The sequence below is a fragment of the Lathamus discolor genome, chromosome 2 (genome assembly GCF_037157495.1).
Source record: "Lathamus discolor isolate bLatDis1 chromosome 2, bLatDis1.hap1, whole genome shotgun sequence".
Classification (NCBI taxonomy): Eukaryota; Metazoa; Chordata; class Aves; order Psittaciformes; family Psittacidae; genus Lathamus; species Lathamus discolor.
The window spans coordinates 85404355-85426228 of record NC_088885.1 but is presented as its reverse complement, the minus strand read 5'-3'; the positions used below and the strand labels follow the sequence as shown (position 1 = coordinate 85426228).

Genomic DNA, 21874 nt, shown 5'->3' with positions numbered 1-21874 from the left:
TTTAATATCCACTTCATTGCTCCCCAATCTATTGGTAAAGGAATCCTTGCACTTCTTTGAAATGCGGATCTCTTCAATCTGTGTATCACAGTCCATTGACCATGGAAGGAGAAAGACTCTGACTTCAGCTATACAGCTAGGTATTGACCTAAACAATATGCCTGCTTTTGCCTGCACTCTTCCCTGGAAAGACTGAGGAGAAAACAACCTGAGCTTCTGTCTCCTTTAACACCAAAGACTCTTCAGTCCTGGTTATTTTTTTTTTTCCCCAGATCATGCTTTGTAGTATCATTGCTGCTCATCTGGAAGAGTAGCAAGCCTTGGACTCGGTGAGTCTTGGTTGTCTATCTGCACAGGATTTCAGCTGTATTTTAACTCCAGGCAAGCAGCAAACTTCATGTGACTTTGTGTCATCAGATTTGTGACCTCCGTTTACCACAGAAGGGAGTTTCCTACTGTTAGTACTACTTTTCCCTCACAAGTCAGACCTTCCGAGTTGTTGGTCTGGTTATCCTTTCCAGGGTAATGTGTTCATCTTCCAGCCTATTCCCAAGACTTCAGATCCATTCTTCAATTGAAATTTTCCAGATGAAGGGAAAAGTGCCTCAGGTCACAAGCTTCTGGGGTGTCTTGCTCTATGCATTGTTATTCCTTCCCTGTTTAAGCTTACTTCTGGTCTTGTATTTTGCACACCGAGCCCTTTGCTCTTACCTCTGCAGCATCATTGTTTGACATCCTATTGGTTTTCTGCTCACTCCCCCTGCTACCGAATAAGATGCCGAGCTCTACAGGTCCTATGCTTGCCAGCTTCGTGGTCCACTAGGCAACAAGTCCAACATGTGAGGTCCCCACCCCATTTAGCCCAGCAAGGAGTACCAGGCCCTCCCCACTCTCCCTCACCTGAATGGCCACATCCACACCCAGGAGCTCTGGATGGTCAATGCCCCTATCATCTTAGGAACAGCACTGTGGACTGACACGAGAGTCACGTCACTACCACTTGATCATCTGCTTTCCTACCTAGACAGCACCAACAGACTCATGGCACTGAATAAATTCATGGTGTGCCAGCATCTTGGAAATCACATGAAGTTCTGTTCTTCCCACATCTGAAATGATGTGGCAGAACTGAAGAGACAGAAGAAAGGGCTACAGGGATAACGGCTTCTGTACAAGGAACTATGAAGCTGGGAATCTTCGGTCCGGAAAAAAAGACAGCTTAAGGAGGACAAAATCCCACATGGCATATTCACTAACTCTTCCAAAACAAGTAGGACACATCAAATGAAGCAAATAAGAGCCAGACTTGAAAAGCGATGAAAGAAGATTGTTCTTTATGTAACAGGCATGCTTTTGATGGTTACTGAGCACATCATAACTTCATTGGGTTCTGGAAATCTGAAAACAGGTGGCTTTTGAGTATTAGGCAATGGTATCATGCATTCTTCCCCTGTTCTCAGTCTGCCCACAGTATATATTTAAGGTCATCAGTGGAGACAAGTTGTCCAACTAACAATGGCCATTCTCATTAGTGAAACATACATTTATTGATACAAAACAGAAACCAGAAAACATAATGAATCTGTTTTGTTGTGGTGGGTTTTTTTTGTGTTTTTTTTTTTTTATGCAAAGACGTATTTTCATCCATAACACATCCAGCTTGGGAATCCAGGCTATCCTTCCAATAAAACACAAAAGAGTTTTGCTATTGAGAACTCAAACAAACAAACAAACAAGACTCCCAGATTTGCACTACTTATTCTAAGTAAAATGGTGAATGGAACAAAAGAATACTGGACTGGATTCGTGGTTATGGCTCTGGGAGACACTTGCTGCATTCCAGAATTACCAAGCCTCACTAAAATAACGGTGCTGTTTCCTCAATTATAGGATGGATACCAGTTCAAAGACCGGTCAGTTGCCACCAAAATGCTGTTCAGAAAGCTGTTGGTAGATTAAAATGGCCAGAAGCATCTCTACAGGGATGTTCCTTACAGGAGGCATACCAGAATTATTGCTGTGATACAATTCCAAAATAAGAAAATCACAGGAATCATTACTACTTTCACTAAATCGAAAGAAAGGAAAATGAGAGAAGAGAGAGACTAAAAATAATGAATGAATCAATTTGTTCCAAGTTATTTCATTAACATTACTGTGGAAGTCATCTGAAATTCAAGCCCTTATTACAGCAAAACACCATGATCAAAATTGTGTCTACCCCCCTGTGAGGAATGCTGGAATCCTCTAGCAGTGTCGATAACCCCGCAATTTTGTCCAAGATCTGGCATACACAATGCACTTCTCTAAAGCCCCTGACGATTAGTCCTACAAGCAGGTAGGAGCTGCAACTCTCTTTTCAGAACACACTGGTTCACGATACCACAGTATTGAAAAGGAAAGGCAAAGTAAAGAAAACCAAGCCAGCATATACTGAATTTTAAATGTAGGGCTCTAAGTGAATTTAATGGCAGAAAGAGGGTTTGAACTGATTTCCAGCCCTGGTTTCTGAGCTGTGTTTTAGAGTCGTATCTGTTCTCTCCCCTGCCCCCCATGTTGAATTCAAGGTCTCTCCCCGCAGTGGGAACTTGGACTGGGTAAGATGCAGGCTCTCTCCTCCCCACACCTGGCAGCGGCTGAATGCCACACGCATTCCCCCTTCTGTGACTGCAGGCACCGTTTCCATGGTAGCGCCAGGAAAACCACTCCAAACCGGTCGGAGTCGGGAGGCAAGGAGAAGCACCGGCCGCAGCAGAGGGCTCTTGCCTCCCTGCTCAAGGCACTCTGAGAAATCAGGGGCAGGAGCGAAGCCGGTCACGCAGCCTGGGAGGGGCTGAAGGCACCGGCAGCACCACGCAGCATAGAAACCTCCTTTCATGTCTGATGAGAGCTGCTGTGGCTCACACACGCGATATGGTGGTTCGAGTGCCCGGCTGTGCAGGTAAGCAGAAGGAGTTCTGCCACGGCCGGCAAGCGCTCAGCTCATCTCCCCTGCCGGGTCCTCTGAGAGCATGTTGTCTGTGATCCTATGGTAGATATATTTCTGGCTGCTCCCTGGTTAAGGGGAAGTAGTGATGTGCACTTGCCATTAACTGAAGCACCACGATGGCACCTCATTTTATTTTTTTTTACTTCACCAATCTCCTAGACATGGTTCTAAAGTCTTACCTAAATTTTTCAGCATCTTAGGACCATGATTTTTGGGGGATTATTCTGTCCAAGCCATACTATTTGCACAGCTGAATGTCTCAGAGACAGAAATGAGATGAAATGTGACACTTCTGAATGATCTTCACTAGCTTGAAACAATGAGAATCTGGAATTGCAATCTATGTTTGCAGAACAAATCAAAGACACAAGATTACTCTGGCCACTTCCAAATCCCAACCTGCACACAAACCACAATGCAATATATCAGCACCACAAATAGTCCCTAACCATGCTTGGCAGGCGTCTTACAGGATCACAGAAGGGTTCAGGGTGAAAGGGACATGTGGAAATCATTTGGTTCAACCCCCCTGCTCCATCAGGACCACATACAGCCAGTTCCCCAGAAGCATGTCCAGGCAGCTTTTGAATACCTCTAAGGATGGAGACTCCATAACCCCTCTGGGTAACTTGTGCCAGTGCTCAGTCACCTACATAGTGAAAAAGGATTTCCTGATGTTCAAATGGAGGCTCTTGTGTTCCAATTTGTGCCCACTGCCTCTGGTCCTATCCCAAGGTACCAGAAAAGAATCTGACTCCCTGTTCTTTGCACCCTCCCTTTAGCTATTTACAGATGTTGATGAGATCCCCCTCAGCCTTCTCTTCTGGCTGAGCAGCCCCAGCTCTCTCAGCCTTTCCTCACAGGAGAGGTGGTGCAGTCCATCATCTTTTGAAGCCCTTCTCCTCATACCCTCCAACATGTCCGTACCTGTCTTTAACTGAGAAGCCCAGAACTGGACCCAGTGCTCCAGGTGTGGCCTCACCAGTGCTGAGCAGGAAGGAAGGATCACTTCCCTCAACCCGCCGGTAAAATGCCTCCTAATGCAGCCCAGAATACTGGTGGACACCTTTGCCACAAAGGCACATTGCTAACTTATGTTCAGCTTGGCATTCACCACAACCCACAGGTCCTTTTCTACAAAGCTGCTTGCCAGCTGAGTGGCCTCAGCCTGTACAGGTGCCTGGAATTAAGGAGCATACTCCTGTCTGCAGCTAGCACTGCCAAGGTTACTGAGGCAAACATGGTCACCCCAGAAGCAGGGAAGTTTGACTGGACGTTGCCACACACACACAGTACTAGGTAATTTCCTGTGACATTAAAATTCATCTCCTTCCCTGAACGAAACAGGAGAATTTTTATGAGTTTTCCCATTCTGAAGGAAACAAGAGAATTTTTATGAGTTTTCCCATTCTGACAAGTGTGAGAGGTATAGCCTCTTCATTGTGTGCCTGAGGATAGGAATGGATAGGATGTCCAATTATATGAAAAGTTACATGGGAAACTGTATTTTTTATTTTTTCCTGAATTGATCATGGATGATCCATCTTGGTTTATCTTACAAGGTTCATTCCTCTCTGCTCACAGACACTCTCCAATATCAGTAATAGCCTGTCCCATGCAAAGCACTGTTTCCCCGTTCTACCTGAGAAGCTACACTGGATATAGTCCTGAGACGATTTAGATGTGTAAGTCTGGCTCCTTGATCCAGACCCTTTTGAGGAGTCGCAGCAGCCTGGAATACACAAGTGTCAGCAACATTTGCAATGCTAAACTGTAAGCTTAGAAGAAAGACTACTGAAAAAAACAGAACAGAATGGGCCTGTTCTGTTTTGTGGTCTTTTCCTTGTGTATTTTAGATTACCCAATCACCTGGCAAGCAAAATGTGACATCAAACTGATTACTGCAAGTGCTGGAAATTTATAAAGTAATTTCCTCTTTGCCTTAAAAAGGAAGAGTATATATTTAGCATACCAAAGTCAGGATTTTAAGCCAAAGCTTTTATATTATTGTGTTCTTTCCCCATTCCTTGATTTCTAATTGGTAAAGACTTATTTTTTCATATTACATAGCTGGCAAAGTATGTATCATTTCCAAAAGCAAAGACACTGGAATTACAACGAAAGAAATAATTTAATGGGATGCACTGACTGTAGTAACTCTATTTCATTTCCTCAAACAAGAGACTGCATTGACTGAGAGAGACATTTCTCTGGCTCATGTCCATTACAGAGCAAAGTCAGAAAGAGAGAGACAGAGTGAAAGAAATACAGCATTCCCTCCCTTGAATACATTCATGACTTTGCAACAATGTTTGGGGTGTCTTTGACAGCATCATCAGAATATAAAGTGTCTCTAACCACTTTCCACATTTTTTTTTTTGAGAGCAAACCCCTCCACAACAGTGTAATCCCACTTAAAGAGAAGGGTTTTGAAAATGTAACCCTTAAAAATCAGCTCCTTCCCTTTAAGCAGCTTTGCATCTCCACACTGCAGTTTCTATCTTTTGTTGTTCCAGTTCCTGCTCGACACAAGAAAGGAGTAGGGAGCCCTTTCAGATTCAGTCCTACAATAAGCATAAGGTATAGCCTCTCAACAGCCAAGAGGAGCCTCGAAAACCAACCCTAATTCTGTTATGAGGCACTGGCATCTTGATTAGTCAGGACTGAACAGAGGGGAGCAGAACCTCCCAGAGCAGTGTTCAAGAGCATATCAATTGTTTGGTTTGTTGTTTTTTTTTTTATTTTTATTTTAATTTCCTTTTCTGAATTTACAGAGCACATCTCCACTCCAGTGAAACTGGCTTTGTACCTCCTAGTGAGCTTACAGGCAGTTTTATCCACAGCACTACTTTCGTCATGTTTGGTACCACATTCATCCATCTATTTCTTGTGAAGAGAGGGTGACAGGACTCTCTGTAGCAACTGAGTACACACGGCTGTGGATACTGGACTTCAGGCAAATAACATGCAACTATGTTTTACATAAACAAAACACTCTACAGTTAGAACCCCACTACAATGGAGGCTACAAAATTACTTACAGTAAAACAAACTTGAGCCGGAGAAGCAGTCATATGAGAAATAACACTGAAAATAATGGTTAGCATGACAAGAACTACGTGATCTAAATTATAATTTAAAATACTTACAAAAGAAAAATCTTTGGATCACTCAGATACCATAACATTGTAACTGCTGAAAATGCTGACTTCTTAATGACAACCACTCTATGCAAATGATCTAATTACAAACATCAACACACAATGCCTTGTTGAAAAACAGGGGGAAATGTTTCAAGAGGCTTAGGAAGGAGAAAAAATTGCACTATGAAAAATATTACTATGTATATGGAATAATGAGGCCTCATAATAAATGCTGGATCTTATTTACTAAAATTCTGCCATTTGATTCAGATGTTAATTTCATGCTGCATTAAATGAATAACAGATAAACCCCCTTTTTTTAAATGCTCGCATCAGCTTCAAAATTACAGTTTGATACATTTTTGAATTAATCTTACAAAGCACTGAATCTAAATTTGCAAGCTACGATGAGTTAGAATTTTAAAGAGTTATAGCAGTGGGAATGAAGAGAGAAGAGACTGGAGCAGATAACAGACAAATGGGGTGCTCTGCCTACATCTGCATACTGACAGCAGGACCTTCTGATTAAAGGATAGCTGGATTCACCACTGCTTTTATTTATACATGAATGGACCTACAGAACAATGACTTATAATTTCTCAGTCTGGCTAAACATTTTTAGTTGATGTATTTTAATATTGTTGATGAAGTTAAGTCAAAGTTCTATTTCAGTAATGTCAGAATTGACTGTACTCCTGGCACACACAGCAGATAACCAAAAGTAAAAGTCATTCAGTCAGATAAACCTGGAGGCACTTTTTTTAAGGTGAGGTTTGAAAAAGTGTGTAATTTATCTTCTTTCTGTCTGTGAATGTCTGAAGTATCCGGTCTCACTGCAAGAATAACCTGTCAAAACCACAAAGCAATTCATCCCATGTCGACAAACCTAACACTCAAATATGTTTGGAAATAAAGATTTAAGGAAAAAATAAATCAAAAACATGCAGCTGAGACACTGCAAAATATGGCTGCTGCAACAGGTGAACTGCTCTGTAAGATTAGCAGCCTACCATAAAATCCTTCTCTGTAACAAAGCAAACCACAATGTGACAGTAGATAAACTCCATTAGAGTGAATTTAAGTACATGTAACCATGTAGACAGAATAAGCCAAACATCTGCCCACATTTTTTTCTACACTTTGTTGATGTCTGTTATCATCTGGACACATTATCCGCATGTCCCCTGAAACCATGTATTGCAATTTCCATCAACTGGTATTACACCTGCTGAAGAGTACAGAACTGATCGACTAGAGCTTCTCCTGCTGTCGAGCTCAGCCAACAAGCTGTTTGTGAATCCTGCAGATGTTTTCGTAAACAGGGACAAACTGACTTTTAAAAATGAGTTTTCAACCTAATTTAAAAAAAAAAAAAAAAATAGACATATATACACACACGCTGTTTTCTACAACTACACTGTGCTTCACTGATGTGTGCTTCGAAACTTCACTGGAGGGCAGCATGAGGGGAATGACAAAAAACTAACAAACAGTAATTCCATTTTATATATATATATATAAAAACTATGTCATGACAGAAAGGTGTAATGAAGCAATAATGACTGGGCTCCCACCCCCAGCAACACTTTAAATCCCTTCACAAGGTATGGATTTCATTTTTCAAAATTCTCTTCCAAGATGATACACTAATTTTTAGATGGAATATCATGCGGGTTTATTGTTTTTAAACAAACCTCCTCTGTCATTCAGAAATTCAATCAGAAAATTCGAAGTCCCTATGCTGACTGTCTCAAATCTGCATCTGATTTCTCTACCTAGTTAAACAAATGGCTAATTATTCTTCTAAAGCATTCTGTGAACATTTAAAATAAAAGTTTAAAGGAAGAGAAGATGGAAATTTGCACAAGCAGGTTGTGTAAGATTTTGGAGAACGCGACTGTGTCCAAATAGGAACTGCAGTGCCCCTGTGGACAGCATTTCTGGTTTTCAAGAGCCAGTATTAATTACAGCTTAGATTCAGCCTTTTTCCTGTCACAGAAATGTAAATGTAGGGCCAGAATGCCCTGGCAGGATAACACGTTTAACCATAAAGCCTTTTAGAGTTTGTCCAGTGAGATACTCAGAGTCTATCTGGAGGTCACAACCACGCAGGTTTTTTTTTGTTTGCTTTATTTGGTAGCCATGCCACAGCCATCCATATTGTATGACTTATTAACAGAAGGAAGCTATTTTCCAGAAACCAGTGTCTGGACATGTTGCCTTTACATTTATCCAAGCTCATTTCCATTCTGAGGCAGTATAATGTTGATGCCAAGCAACTAAAAGTAAGAATAGGGAAGAGTTAAGATCACTGTAGAGCCATGCAGTAGCCCCGTGAGGTTGTAGTGAGGTGGGTTGGTCTCTTCTCCCAAGTAACAAGTGATAGGACAAGAGATAATGGCTTCAAGCTGTGCCGGGGGAGGTTTAAATTAGATATTAGGGAAAATTACTTCAGCGAGAGAGGGATCAGGCATTGGAACAGGCTGCCCAAGGAAGTGGTGGGATAACTGTCCCTGGAAGTGCTCAAAAACCATGTAGATGGGGCCCCCAGTGACATGGCTTAGTGGTGGTCTTGGCAGAACTCAGGTAAAGGCTGGACTTGATGATCCTTAAGGTCTTTTCCAACCTAGTTGATTCTGTCATTGTATGATTTCTGAAAACATTACAAAAAGAAACAGGGTAAAGGCATACTGACAGTCAAATAATGCCATAGGAGACTTTCTACATTCAAAACACCGACTGGCAGCAGCCCACTAAGTAATAGCGGGATTTAATGATATCTGAAATTAAAAAAAAAAAAAGTCAGATTTTGCTCGAAAAATGTTTGCAAATCAGAAGTACACAAAACCCACTTTAATCTACATGCACATACATACAAAAAAAAAAGCCTCACTCAGATGAATGCAAATACTATTTGTGTGTGCATTTCTGTTTAGAAACAAATCAGTCCATTTATGTCCAGCACTCCAAGGACTAGATCTAGCCTGCAAGGTAACCTCACCTGGCTCCCGGAAGTGCTGGCAGGTAGGCAGACCAACTGAACTTGTCAAGTTGCTTCTGGATTTGTACTTTCTAGAAAAGTGAGTAAGTGCAAACTTACATCAGGGATGTCAACATTTTTTAGGTCACATGCTGCAGCACTGTACAAAGTAACTTACTAGCCTGGTACCTGAACATCCAGGTAGCAACAAAAACGACCTTGAGTGGCACTGTAAGCTGACCACTGCTGTGTTGTTGCTTTGTAACTTAAACTTACATACATACAGCACAAAGTATGCAGAATTTTGCTGCTATTTAAGCATCTCACCCTATGAAACACTACCTCTTGTGTCTTAATGCATGTACCTGAAGGAAAATGGATGACAAAGGAGCCCAAGTTACTCCCCTTGTTTTCCTCAAACATCATGAAGCACATTCACAAGGCTTTCCAGATGGCAAGGGTATAAATACCAATTCATATACTTGGTAGACTACTGGTGTTTCCAGAATATTTGTACAGGTGACATTTCTCTGCAAAGAGGGAAATTCACACACATAATGCATGTGCTCTGGAGCAATGCTATTGTGTCTGTACGCAAGTCGGCACTGGCACATGAATAAACTGCCATTCTAAACAAATCCTGCCATGGAAGGCTAAAGAATACAGCCTAAAGATACAAAGTTTCAGGAAGGTGTTATCACAAGAGTCTATCCATGAAATGAAATCCTGTAACTTTCAAGGAATATTCTCAGGTAATCCTTCAAATAGTGTATTACCAGAGTCTGGAGGAAAAAAAGATGAACTTTCCCCCAGTCCATTTCAGTGGAACCTAGTATTGAGATGCATACAAGGACCCTGAATTGTACTTTGGGTCTCATTCAACACATGATGGATCTGTAACCCTTCCTGATTTCATCTTTGCTTGAGACTATCTATTTTTACTGCTCTGTTAAAAAAAGAGCAGCTTTTTTCTTTGGTTGGAAGGTCCGATTACCTGAGCTAAATGTGTAAATGAAAAATTTAGACCCCCAGCAACTTTTAAGAATTTGTATGTTGTTTTCCTCCTTCCCTCCCTCCCTAAAGCTGTGACTTAGCTTTAGGTCTCCAGCATGGAGCTACAGCTATAAAGCAAATGAAGTTCTGGTCTACTCGGTCAACTGAAAGGGACAGTTTGGCTGCTCAGAACAAACAAATGCATGTTTGATCTACAGCAAGTCCTCAGCATACCAGAAGGTTTTTTTTACAATATATGCCAGGCAGTTCCTACAGTATTAGAAACTTATTTATGATGTGCTACAAAGGTTCATTATGATAATACTCACTTAAAGACATACTTTAAATTACTATGAAATGCAGTGAAAATATCAGAGATTGTCAAAGTAAACGGTACTGTGAAAACAAAGTTTGCCAAGAATACCGTCATGTGGAATGTCATCCTTCAAAGAGAGGCAACTTGTTCACTGGGACAGTATACAGATGTACATTCTACATAAAGTTACTACTAATGCAGAGCTGATTTTGATGTGGCTAATGCATGCATATATGGGCTTTTAAGCAACTGCAGGAGCTTATTTAAGAGGGACAATGGCACTTGAAAAGCCCACTTACAGGTATGTTAAAGAAAAGTAAACGTTTCTGGTGGTAAATACTTATTCGAAATAAAGTACATAGGGTAAACAGAGCAATAGCAATATTATAACTGAAAGTAGTAATTTCATCTCTGAAACAAAATTAGAGCAATGGTCTTAGAAAAACCACAAAACCCATGGATTGCCAGCACATCCATGAATACAGCTATCTGCAGTAGGTATATCCTGATCTCTAAAAATGTACATGAGATATAACTAAACCCTGAGTCCTATGACAAAAATGAATGAGAAATCTATACATTCCATTATGACAGTGCTGAAGAAAACTCCCCAGCTCCATAACTACAGTTACACTACATTTCATGTTTTGGTAGTGAATATGCAGTCTCTTTTACGGAAGGTCTATTATTTTATTTGGCAATATTATTTGGCAACATGGCAACATGGTTTGAGGTACCCCTGCCCATGGCAGGGGGGTTGGAACTAGATGATCCCAAGATCCTTTCCAATCCGAACCATTCTACAATTCTGTGATTTCTGATGAAAATTACACAGCATTGCTGCACCAGAGCGTATAGGCTTAAAGTAAACTTAAGGAGGAAGAAAAAAGGATGATGAAGGCAACATGATTAATGCAGGGGTTACTCAACATTCATATGTAGAATTAATCTTGCATGAGAACAATTATGTTGAAATAAAACTGCTCTATATTCTTTCACATATGTTTATTCGATTAGTAGTTTGGGGAAAGTGAGCTATTCATCTAATTCTAGCACACCATTTACTGGCAATGACTTTTTAGGCATCTGTGCGTGGTAAAAATTAAACCAAAAATATTTCAGTGTTTGACGCTTTATCAGTGTCAAGCACATGCCTTTCCAGTGCAACATCTGACCTTGTGACTATATAGAGGGGAACAAATATGATCAGGATGCTGTAAAATTATTTATGAAAGCCCAAGGGCTTTCACAGTTCATATACATTTTTTTCCTCTTTTAATCACATCATTCTGAGCAAATGTGATTTCAAACACAATTTATGTAGCTAAAGCTGTTGATCTTTCGCCTCCTCCATAGGATATGCTCATATGTGGTTTAACTTACTATGTCTGGAGTTACTTAAAGCAGTCATGTTACTTAGTTTCAGCAAAAACACAACAAGACCTGTGGGTTCTGGAAGCTCAGGTAAGCCTCCTCCACAACTAGAAGGGTATCACAAAACAATCCAACACAGACCTACCTCCTCTAAGTCAGTCAGGTTCCACTAATCTCAGTAGATCCTGATACCTCAATTTTAAAACATGTGAGAACTTGTTCTGGCTTTTACTGCATATTATTGATTTGATTAGGAAAAAATAAACAGAAAATACTAGAGACAAATCACTAAAAACATTTCCTCTCACTCAGCAGCCACAAAGTTCCCTCCCTTGCGGCACTGAATTTCATATGAGTGCCACTCCTCAGTTCTCCCAGGCTAATGAAAGGCACTGGGTTAACAGCAGCTTGGACTCAAGTGGTGAGACGCTGGCACAAGTTGTCCAGAGAAGTTGCGTCTGCTCCATCCTTGGCAGTGCTCAAGGACAGGTTGGACAGGGCTTGGAGCAATCTCACCCAGCGGAAGGTGCCCCTGCCCATGAGAGAGGAGGTAGAACTCGATGGTCTTTAAGGTCCCTTCCAACCCAAACCAGGCTGAGTATCAGTTACATGGTGGGTGGGCAATTAAAAGACCATAGCCTTGGGGTATAGGACTGTGTACAGATAATGGCTTTGAGAAAGACAGACAATGAAAAATACCCAAGTCACTGTGCGGAGTGAACTGGAGAGAAACAATGCAGCCCAAGCTGAATTCCAAGATGGGAAAACTTGCTCCTCACGGAAAGCTGACATTTCTGTGCTTGACTCTCATTCTGAAATTCAGACGTCAAATTTTTAGCACATCCAAAGCCAGCTGGGAGAGACAGCTCTGGAGCCAAAAGAAATCTAATCTGAAATCAGGGCAGGGTAGATGTGTAACACTGGAACCTTGAGGAAAAGGGGGAAAGAAAATAAAAAGGGGGGGGGGGGGGGGGAGAGAAAAAAAAACGCCAAAGTGCTTACTGGGGGTTTTTTCCTTAAAATCTCTGCTAGCAGATCTTTCCATTTTAATTGTTTGTCTTTACGTATTGACAATTAACCATCTCTTGCAGGAGAAGAACTTTTGAAGTTTTCCAAGTTACAACTTGCTAGCAACAGACTGACTTTTCTACTGCTTAAAGTCCAGCTTGTGAGAACAGCTGCAGCAGTCTAAAAGATAAAAGCATTAGAAGGTTCATGCTAGACTGGGCCCAGGAATAAAATATTGACCCTTCTGAAGATAAGCTATTAAAATAACAGCAAAAAAACCCTACAAGTGTAGTTCACTTTTATGTTGTTATCTACATTTTAGTCAACAGCACCCCTCTGACATAATCAATAACGGATTAATCTTAATCCTCTATTCAAGAGAATCTGTATCAGGTTTCGGCATGTCCCTTTTGCACATTCACAATCTCTGGCACTTAAGAAAAGTTGAAAGAGTTGGAAACACAGAAAAGCCAACTCAGTACTGGACCAAGTCAGCTCAGGTGAGAAAATAGAACTGCCTGTTACTGTTGAAATAAGGTTACCAAGAAATTCACTAAAAAAAAAAAAAAAAAAAAAAAAAAAGTGTGAAAAGTGGCAGAAGCTATTTTAAACATATTAAACTTTAGATTTATCACCCATTCCAACTGTGTAACAGTTTTATAAACAGAAATAAGCAACTGCTCAATTAAGACTGCAATGAAAATGCTGTAACTTTCTATATAGTCTGCTGTGCCATCCTGCAGGCTGGACAAGCAATCTACTTTTTCTCATCACAGCAGCCAACATCATCTTCTAGCCACTATTCCTGCAAGTCTAATAAGGAAAGGGTATATGTTTCATCTGAAATAGTCGCCTGCATATGCTAGAATGAGAGCTTGTATGTACTAGAAAGCAAAGACATCTGCCCTCTGTTTCCAAATGAACTATTTGCTACACTCCAAATGTAATTTCCATATACAACTCTTGTAAAACCCTAAGAGAATGGTAATAAGCAGTATTAATTTATTACACAATCAAACTATAGTAACACATGATGCACACATGCTCAGTGATAATACTTTATAGAAGAATGCAAGTTTTCCTTTGAACAAAAATTACCAGTATTCATTACTACCAGGAAAACTGAGGGCACAACTAGGAAAAAAAAGGCAAAACAACAAAACAAGGACATGACATCTGTCTGGGTGCCTGCTGATCACCAAATGATTTCATGTTACAAGTCAGCAGTTCAAATAAATAAATACTTTGTCTATAGTTTTAGCAGAAACTATCAATGAATGCTTATTGCAGTCTCAATAGACTTTTACAGCCCTTCCTAGCACTGAAGGGAGAGGTGTCCCAACTCTTAGCTTCTCTGACAAATTCTAAATCTTTGAAAGCTGTTTGGCTTCAACATGTTTTCAGTTCACTGAAAATAAAACTTTTTAGAACTGGTCTAAATACAAATTGCACACAACTGTGGTAATTCCTGGGTAACATACTAATTGTGTAGGTGTTTTCCTATTGACTCCCAAGTTCTGATTTGCTCCACCACACTGCCACAAAATCAAGGACCTTTGCTGAGTAACTTACATGGTGTCATTAAACTCGTTAGACACAGACAGAGCCTTACTTTGACTGACGTGTAGCTGTGTTTCCAACTACTTTTTCTTTCAGATCTTCAAAACTGCATACTTTCATAGCATTTGCATATACAGAGGTGCGTAGCATGTGTTCATGGTGGGCATGATGAAGCCCCTGCTTTAATTGTCAGGTTAGTTTTTTCAAAAACCCATTAATGGAATGACTATTCTGAGAATGTCATACGCAAGTCTTGAGTTCTGGCAGAAACTATCTGTAACAGCATGAAGCCCATTCTAAGAGTCTTCTGAAAGGACGTCTCTGAATCGCAAAGAGAAATATTTTAAATGTCTCATTAAAATGATCCCCATTATTTCCCATATATTTCTACTAAAACAATAATATATTTAAAAAAAAATAATAATAAAAAACCCAATAGCCACTTTCATACATCAGATTTAAATGTAGGGATAGTAGTTTCCATCAAATGTATTATATACTCTGCTATCTGAATGGCCTGACCAACATTTTAAATCTCGTGCATGTTTTTAGATCAGGGCTTAACATCTTTTATTTCCTTTACCTCTCCTCAGGGGTTAAAGCAAGTCCCTAATATATTTAAAGTACAGTTATAGGTACAGTTTCTATACATACATATTTGTATACATGCACACACACACAAATGTAACACACTAGTATCACGGACCCATTGTTTGGAGGGCTGCTTAAAACATGGTGAGTTTCTATTTAAGTATCACGATACAAAAAAGTGTTTCAAAACTTTCACTTTAGCAGGTTACTAGGATAAATCTTTTACCAATGACAGAAAGCTGCAGTATCGTATCTCTGTCAGTCACTTCAGGATTCAGCAACTAGAACTGAAGACTAAACAGGGCTGTGTTGTTTTGTTTGGTTTTTTTTTTTTTTGGGGGGGTGGGTTTGTTGTTTTGGGGGTTTTTTGGAGTTTTGTTGTTGAGTGGTTTGGGTTTTTTGTTTTTTTTTTTTTTTTGTAGTATTTTTTGGGGGGGGGGGTTGGTTGATTGGTTGGGTTGTTTTGTTTTGGGGGGGGTGTTTGGTTGTTTTGTTTTTTCTTTTCCCCAGAAAAAGGAGAAATAAAAATAAATTACACCTTCTGCTCACAATTATTTTAAGGAAAAAATTCCTAAGCTACTGAACATCATTAGTGATTACATAAACAACTACTACAGTATAATAAAACCAGTGAAGTAAATCCAACTTTGCTTTGAACTTCCAAAAAGCAAGATGCACACATACGGCTGAATTAGTTCACTCAGAAATCAGCAGAGGAATGCCAAAGACAGATTTGACCCACTATCTACCTGCACAGAACAAATGAATAATGCAAATATGTATGCAAAGGACCATGAAGCATCTCAGCTTAGCAGTGCATTTAAAATATATCACTAACTTTCAGCTTCTTGAAATATTTATCAAATGCAGGAGGTTCCACCAAGAGCACACTCTATTAGGGACTCCACTGAATTTTTATTTCTACACCTGACTCAGAGGACTATAAAAAAGGAGATGGAATTGACTGCTAAAGCAACTCCAGGTACTCTGTCACCACAGGCTCCACATGTCCTTTCACAACTGTTCCTGAAACACTTGAATGTTCATTCCACAGCCAAGACTAACAGGTCTTTACACAGTGCATCTTGGGAGGGGAGAAGAGGAAGGCAATGGGCTTCCGGACATGACTTCAAAAGCCACTAAAATTCAACTGTATGCAACTAAAAACCTACTAAAAGAATCCACAGTAAAAAGCATGCTTTACGGCACCCCAGTCAACTCAAGAGTACCATATAACAAGGTAAGCAACCTTATTAAAATTAGTGGCACAAAAACTAGTTAAAAGGACTAGTTGGATCAACTAGGAACAAGCCTGGATCAGTCACACAAAGCAGTTAAACTGCTGAGCGCTCATCAAACACCAAATTAGTTTTACTAAACTTTTTGTGAAATAACATTAGTATAGGACTTTGGGAGGGTACATGCTTACCCATGTAATCTCACAAATGCAACTGCCACAGTAACATATTCCTGCAGTGTCTTAAATCAAGAATAATATGTAAACCAATCTGCTCTAAATCCCCCCCTCCTATTTTTTTTCTCATTTGGTAGGAATTACTAGGCCCTGCAGGAGAGAGGATTGGCTGTTCTTACATTTTAGATATTTCACTTGAATTCAGCCAAAAGATCAAACTGGTAAGCAAACTGTTACCTTAACAAGTATACAGAGCTGTGTCAGGAAAGGCTGTCGGGGCTTTTTCACATAACTGACTTTCACATTGATTTATTTAATCCCTTGAACAGTCAGTCACATTTTCCTGGGACTTGAGCAGCACCAGATGAAACTTGGAGGTCACAACTGTGCATCATTTTCACTAATCTTCTCTAAGGAATTTCAAATTAGCTGACCCATCTACAAACACACACACATACAAAAAAAAATCTACCCGAAAAGCTTAGTAAAGATTTAAAGGTTACGCATAATTATGAGAGATGCAAATCCCATTCTCACCAATTTAAAGCCATAATCTGAAATAAAGATATCACCACACATTGAGTACATTTATTGAGAACATTTTTTAGGGTAAAAGTACAAAGCTACAGGTCTGTGACCTCAGAAAATACATTTCTGCACAAGATTAGCCTGTGAAATTATTTTATCTCAGTGGAATTAGTGATTTTCTGAGATCTTTGCTTTAGGCAAGCTGAAACAAGAAATAACCAGTCAAATACAGTGTTGCTAAACAAGGACGTGAAGCATTTTGAGGGAAACAAGACACTTTACTGAAGAGTAACATTTACTTTGACATTTTACTTTCCTGCCTTCAATGGACTTTAAAGTCCCGGTTTCTCTCCTTTTTTTTTTGGTTTGTTTTTGTTTGTTGGCTTTTGGTTGTTTTTTTTTTTTGTTGTTGTTGTTTGTTTTGTTTTGGTTTGGTTTGGTTTTTTTACTGGGGTTGGCCCAGAATTCTGTTTGTAAGCAAAGATAAAAACCCGACCAAGACCCACCAGCCACAAGTTCGATTCCACTCCACGTGGACTTTAAAATCCAGCAATGGTGTACCTATATGTTTTTGGATAACACAATTTAAAGCGTTTTGAGGTCCAAAACCATTTCTAAGGCACTCAGAAGAGACGTTCAAAACCACGTAGAGACCCTTCCACGGAATCTCTTGCTTTAAAGAGCTCTGAGGTCCAAAACCATTTCTAATCCATTCAGAAATGACGTTTAAAAACACTTATAGACCTTTCCACGAAAGCCTCCGCTTCATTTCCAACAAACAAATTTCGAGACAGCCCCAAACAAGCGATCCCTCTTTAACTCTTTTACCTTTGTCGCCCACTTGTAAACTAACCTCCTTGATCACTTCAGCACCGCTCTGGGAAGTCTCCTCAAAGCCGAGCTGAGTTTCCCTCCTCTCCGGAGCAGCAGCTCAAGCCGGACTAGCCATTGAGGGTTGTGTTTGTTTTCCTCTTTTTACCACTTACAAGACGAAACTTGGTGAAAACAGGAGCCGGCGGGCGCTGCCGGCCATTCCGAAACCGCGGAAGGACGGCGGCGGCGGCGGCAGCCCCGCAACAAAAGCCAGCCCTTTCCCCGCCTCCGCGCGCCTCCAGGCCGCCCCGGGGCTGGCAGGCGGGCAGGGGGCGAGGCCCGGCCGCGGGCAGCTGCCGCCGGCCCAGCGGGGCGGCGGGGGGGGTGTGAGAGGAGCAGGCCGGGCGGCGAGAGGCGCGCTCCGCCGGGCACAAAGGTCTCCATGGCAACCGCGGGCCGAGCCCCCATCGCCCTCGCTGAGGAAACACCTCGCCGCCGCAGGCCCCGCCCACCCGCCGGCCCCCCCACGGCCTGGCGCTGCCTGCGAGCTTGCCCCCTGAAACAAAACCCGCAGCGATCGATCGATCGATCCACCCCGTAGCATCTCCGCATCCCCCGCCGGCACCGGGCCGCGCACCCGCCTCGGAGCTGGAGCACCAGCAGCGGCGACAGGGCAGCCGCAGCCCCGAGCCGAGCGGGGCTGCCCGCGGCCCTGCCCTAAACCTGCAGCATGGCTGTGTTTCGCTTTGTCCCCAGAGTGCAGCCATCTAGGCTTTCTAATTGAGGGTGGAACTCGATATGCTACTACAGAACGACAGCATAACTTCACTCTGAATTAGCTGAAATGCCCACATTCTTCAGCTTATCACGGAACCACGGAATGGCTTGGGTTGAAAGGGACCTTAAAGATCATCCAGTTCCAGTCCCCTTGCTGTAGGCAGTAGTCACCTTCCACTAGACCAGGTTGCTCCAAGCCCCATCCATCCTGGCCTCTAACACTGCCAGGGATGGGGCATCCACAGCTTCTCTGGGCAACCTGTGCCTGCGCCTCACCACCCTCACAGGGAAAGATTTTTTTTTTTCCTAATATCTAATCTAAATCTCCCCTCTGTCAGTTTAAAGCCATTCCCCTTGGCCTGTCACTACGTGCCCTTGCAAAAAGCCCCTCTCCAGATTTCTTGTAGGCCCCCTTTAAGTACTGAAAGACCTCCCCGCAGCCTTCTCTTCTCCAGTCTGAACAACCCCAACTCTCTCAGCCTGTCTTGTCAGTTTCTTCTAATACAAAATGTTTTATTTTGAGCTTTTAAATTATTTTTCTTTTAAATTTCTGTTTTTCAGACTGCACAACCAAAAGCTACGAAACTTTTGTCCTAAATACACAGGCACCTAGAAAATAAAACTTACACTCGTGTTCTTAGAAGCATGCACAGCACTAAATAGGAAGGTTAAAAGCGAAGGGCTAAATGCCCAGCCTGGTCTCCAGCACGGACAACTCCAAGGCTCCAACACACACTACAAGCAACAACTTTATGTACATATGGGATTCCTCCCACTGAACACAGCAAGACTCCTTGTATGCCCTGAAGCCTGAGAGGTCTCGGGTCAAGGATCACAATACCTGAGATAGAAATGAGGCTCGAGCCCTAGTCATGACAAGTTCCTACAACCCAGTGCAAGACCCCTGTAGATGTAATTGATGCCTGTAAAAGATTATGATAATTCTTCAGTGTGGTGCAAATGTTTAAGTAATTCAATTATTCTGCTGATGTCAGAAAGATTTAACTTGCTTCCAAGGATTTCTTGCTAAAGGGCCTTTATCACTCTGTGGGTTTCAGTTCACCAACACCTGTACGATCTGAACACTGGAGGAAAACAACTGCTTGATTATTTTGTATACAGAGATCCTGTCAAGAAAAATAACCTTCCCTTTCACAGAAATATGAGCTTCACACTCATGTGAATAAACTATCAGCTTAGACTCCAAAATGAGCCCTTTCCTTCCTCATGTTTTGAAGGAAACTAAATGTGATTATTATACCATTTTAATTAAAAATAAGTCATAGTTCACAGTGCCTTAATTATTTCCTGCCAACGTTTAGGTAAAAGGCTGAAGGACTGGACTAGATGCCTCTGGTTTAGCATTTTCTTTTAATTCCACATTCAATCCCAATCTCAAAGAAAAGGCTTCTTTCTACTTTCCACTTAGAAAGAGCCGTCCCTCTTTCTGAACCACAATGACCACATACTAACATCCACTGCCATTAGCATTTACAATTACTGACTGTGAGGCATAAAATTTCAGCCCACATTTCAGTAGTCTTCTCTCAAAACATGACAGTGAAGCTGAGGTCAGTCTTGCTTGATCTGACGCGATACCATATACACATGGAGGAAAGAAGAGTGGCATTTCAGGGTCCGAAGGGGGTAAAAGAACACTTCCACCAACCTTCCGTGGGTTTACTAGCACTCCCTGGTGCAGAGGTTAAGTGCAAGGGTTGCCCTCAACTCCCCTCAAAAAGGGAAGAGCAGGAAGAAACAGAAAACAGCTAAGTAGGTTCAGAGATTTAGCGTTAGAAACTGCTTTTAAACACCAGCTGAGGCCAATGCAATCATGATTATGATGATGATAATAATAATGATGACACAATCAGCTCCCTCTTCCTTTTGGAGGAAGTACTTTGGAAGGGGAAAACCCAACAGTTAACCATATTTCCAAAATTTCAGGGAGGTAAAATGTTGCTGGGGGCAATGGATGGAAAACTAAGTTGTAAAGCCCTTTATTTTAGCTCATGAATGGCAAACATACTAGCTTCCTTGTAATCCTGCCAAACTGTAAGTGTCATTTAAGGAGAGCAATGCAACAGCTTACTGTTGATCTCCATTGTTTCCTACAATAAAGGGAGACTGTTCCTGATAAATTAAAGGTCACAAATACATGGCAATTTAATAGAAAAAATATCTACTCCGCATGAAATAGTATCTCCAAGGGGTAATTAGTTACACAGCAGTCTGAGCTCTCTTTCAGTGAAATATTGTGAACAGCCATCCTGTTTCATAGAAAAACAGACTCACAGAACAGTTTGTGTTGAAAGATGATGTAGATTCAACCCCCCTGCCACGGTCAGGGACACCTTCCACTAGACCAGGTTGCCCAAAATCCCATCCAACCTAGCCTTGAACACTGCCAGGGATGGGAAAGCCAGAACTAAAATTCCATCACTGTCTCAGGAAAGCTCTCTTGAAAAAAATAAGAAATAAGGTACTATAAATTCATTACATCCATTTCAGCAGTGCACAACATACACGTAATATTGCAGTACATTTAATAGAGAAATTTAACCTAACAATAAAATTCAAGAGGATTTCACTCTCATTTCCAAGATCAATGATTGGTATTAAAATGGATTACCACATACTCATGAAAGAGTTGTTCAATAATTTGACATTTTTTACAGATTGCTACCTTCATGATGGAGTGATCCCATCTCATAAAATTGACTGATCAAAGTGGAAGTAAACTATTTTTATTCCAAACCCATACACCCTTCCTGTCGTTAGAATATGTACTTTTTCTGAATCACAAGAATTCCTATACACTTCAAATTCATCACATCCTAAGTGCTCTGTTGATGTTTAATTGTCTGCTGAAGCTGTGCAAACTTTGAGCATTTGGACAAGAAGTAGAAGGAGATCCTGTAATGCATTTTAGGCTTTCCAGTAAAACTCAAGAAAAAATGTCTTTTAAGTTGGTGTACTGAGATAGGAGGCTAGGTGCAGGATTTGGCTGTTGCTTATTTGGCACGCAGGTGGTTATGTCTGACCCACAATTCAGTGGTTTTATGCTAACACCCACAACATCACTTTCATCTACACAAACACATCCTTTTCACACTGGTTGTTCAAGAATCATTTAAACCACCTCCAGACATCAGGAGTGTAAAGACCAGGTGGATTCTCTGTAATCTGAATGAAAAACATCAACGCTCAAATCTGTTTTTTTCGGAAGAGAAAAATCTATAAACTTTTCAAGGCAGCTGTTCTAAGGCCAGAGCTAAGAGTTAGCTTGTGTTCTCCTTCTGTGTCTACTGAGCCAACTGGATGCATGCACAGGATAAATCGCTGTACAGAGCAAAAATTAGATTATTTCATTTTAAAGTCACACAAA

General features: G+C 41.1%; 1 protein-coding gene across 12 annotated transcripts in view; it reads right to left on the bottom strand.

Moving 5' to 3' along the window:
- The window catches only part of CTNND2 (catenin delta 2), a 655387-nt gene that overhangs the window by 408865 nt on the left and 224648 nt on the right, over positions 1-21874 (bottom strand). Inside the window, exon 1 of one of the 12 annotated variants that reach the window (XM_065667614.1) lies at positions 17725-17951. The exons of 10 other annotated variants lie outside the window; for them this stretch is intronic. The gene's annotated coding sequence lies outside the window, so the exon portion shown is untranslated. Of the gene's footprint in view, positions 1-17724; positions 17952-21874 lie in introns of those variants that run through there. One more of the 12 variants, XM_065667613.1, reaches the window with a different exon arrangement.